Source organism: Henckelia pumila, unplaced genomic scaffold, assembly GCF_033568475.1.
Source record: "Henckelia pumila isolate YLH828 unplaced genomic scaffold, ASM3356847v2 CTG_466, whole genome shotgun sequence".
In the NCBI taxonomy this organism is placed as follows: Eukaryota; Viridiplantae; Streptophyta; class Magnoliopsida; order Lamiales; family Gesneriaceae; genus Henckelia; species Henckelia pumila.
Window position 1 is genome coordinate 6620120 of NW_027331833.1, and position 3155 is coordinate 6623274.

The following is a 3155-nucleotide window of genomic DNA, read 5'->3' on the forward strand; positions in this document are numbered from 1 at the left end:
AGCTTGTACTTTGATATATCCCGTAGTGGGGTCGCTCAACTTCGAGTTCTTGAGTGGATGGTTGGACTCATTGGTTTTGGGATCAGGTCATCGATATCCACAATTTTATTTCTGGTGTGTGAGTTACCTCCTGATGCGACGACACATGTGCTACATACCATGGCACCACTTGATTGAGCAAGTGCTTTTACCGTGATAGGTTTCCGGTATGCGCTCATATACATTAGCATTCATAACATGTGTATACTCATATTTCTGTACTAGGCGTTATCGCTCACGTCCTTATTTTTGTCTTGGACACCCCATTCCATGGGACAGGGCTTAGGTTGAACATACCAAGAGGTAGCGGTTTCTGAGAGTGCGGCAGTTTCGTGGTTGGAATTTCTTTCGGTATCAGGTTTTCGGTTTGAGGATATTATTTTTAGTACTTTATTTTGATGGGGTTGTATAAACAATGTTTTACTGTTGGTTTAGGGCCGGTTGTACTTAATCAGCTGGTTTATTGTAAGAATTGATTTTTCCACTGTTTTATCGATTATTGTGCTTTAAGATTTATCTGCATGCTTAAGTATATTTAGTAGGTGATTCTGGAGCGGGTCCCTACAAAAAAATGTTCCATTTATGTGACTCCACCTAGCTCAACATCAAAACGTAAAAGGAAGGATACAAATAGGTAGATGGAGCGTACTTTAATCTCATATTGATTTTTTAAGTTTAAAAGTTTTTTTAGTTATATTTTTGTTAATGATGTTTGGATTTTTTGTTATATTAGTAAATATATTGCCACTTTGAGATATAATTTTATAGATAATAAGAAGGCATGCAATACTCCTACGAAGGTCTCCATGGATAAATTCAAAGACACATATGATTTCCGTGGACATGAAGAAACGGTTGATGAAGAAAATTGGTGACATACTTTCTTGCTAGAAAGGAATTGGAGTATGATGATCTTTCACATGATTTTTTTTTTTTGCAATATCGTGTCCTAATTTTTGTAATGGAAATGAACTTTTGATAATTGTTGTACTCGATTGGTAAGATCAATGTATGAGATTAATTGGACCGATATCCTGTCCTCTTTTTTTTTGAACCTATTGAGTATGAGATAATTGATATTTACATGAGAGTTATGCAAAATCAAAATTTGGAGTATATGAAATTCATTGCTTGGACACAATTGTGTAGGCTCATAGCAGTTCAAATTTTTCGTTAACTATTTTATTTTTTTGTTTTATTGGATAAAGATACACAAGTACATGATGTCTTAAATAAGTCGAAAGAAGTGCTTACGAAATTGAAACTATATGGGAAACATGATGGTACGCCAGAATGATTATGGAGATTTTCTTGAAAACATGACATCTTTCATGATGGATAGACTGTAGGCTGAGTGAAAATTTATTTAGAAGATGCATATATATATCATTTTCCCCATGAATAATAGGTGGCATTGGTTTTGTTCGTTTAAAAATGAACTTAAGTGATATTTAAACTATAGAACTCCATGCATGATTTATTTTCAGTTGGAACAACAAAATTCTATGTAAGTTTGATCATATTATATTTAAATACCACTTAATATTTAATTTTGAAAGCATTATTTGTTTTTTGACAAAATTTTTGGTTGGTTCCATGCGTCACTTATCAGGATTCGACATAGTTATTGAGCTGGTACAAAGAGGAAGTCGTCATCAACAAGATGCAACCCTCGATTGTGATGTTTATACATGCATGTGACTGGAGTGTCCAGCTCGTGACACTGATGATGTCTGGAACTATGCACAGGATGTCAAGATGAACACACTTATTGAGTCCGTGTGGCAGCTACAATATTATCCGATGAAAATGGCTTGTTGAGAAATAGGTTTGAGTAATTAATAAATTTTCATTATGCTTATGGTTAATTAAGAAGTTATAGTCGTACTAGAGTTTGAATATTGCAAGTCTATGTCGCTTTTATGGTTTAAATTATGTATTGAAGAAGAACAAATGGTTGTTGTTATGTCTTAATTTTTGTTAAATTGGTAAGTAATCTATGTAAAAAATAGATCTATGTACAAATAATCAACTATCGAGAATATTAGATACAAAATTGGGAAACATATCAATAGACTAATGTAGCACTTTCTACAGGTCAATTATAACACTACCGAGTATAAAATATCTGAAATATAACAGCACTATGCACGATATGTCATATACTCATGCTAAGAAACACTTGTAATTTTTTGGATGAGGTTATAGTGTGGCAATATCGAGGTACATAAAATACTTGATCGAGTAAAATAGTTTACTAATCGAGCACACGTTACACATGCATTGAGTACAATATATATGAAATAGATAACTATGCACATTAAGTCATATAATCATTTACCAGAAAATACTAATAATTTTTTGACTAAGATTATAGTGTGGCAATATAAAGGTACATAAAATACCCGATGGAGTACAATAGTATATATGTACACGATTTTGGTATTATGTAAACCAACTCGAGCATAAATCAGCATCATTTCAGCATCGAGCTGGTATGTTGTGGTCCCCAATTACACTCATCTTATGGTGTGGTCAATAAATTCATTAGAGATAATTATCTCAAAAACCATCAAGATATTATTGGCACGACAACTTCAATATAGATGGATCTATATGAGATACAACACTTCACAAGTAGAGTAGAAGAATATATACTATTTTTAGTAGTATCACTTGATGTGATATACACAAACAACTAAGGTGCACAAGATCTTGTTGTTGGTTTGTTTTTTTGGTTTTACCAAATTGTCTATTTGTTTGTACATCGTGAAATTATGTTAATTGCAAAGAAAACCCAACATATTGATTTATATAGTTGATCAAGGTATATCTTACTTTATTAGAGACAATACACAAAAATTAGGTATAAATATATATTAATTTTGTACGAAGTCAGAGAATTTTCCAAGTTGGGTACTGAGGTTGGGGCCTCCATTGATGCGCCAACAAACCTCCAAAACATCTAGTTTTTTTGTCCCCAAATATGGTAATTATGTACACAATTTTCATATTATGTAAACCAAATCAAGTATAAATCAACATCATTTCAGCACTAATTTGGAATGATGTGGTTCCCAACACTCAGCTTATGGTGTGGTCAATAAAACCATTAG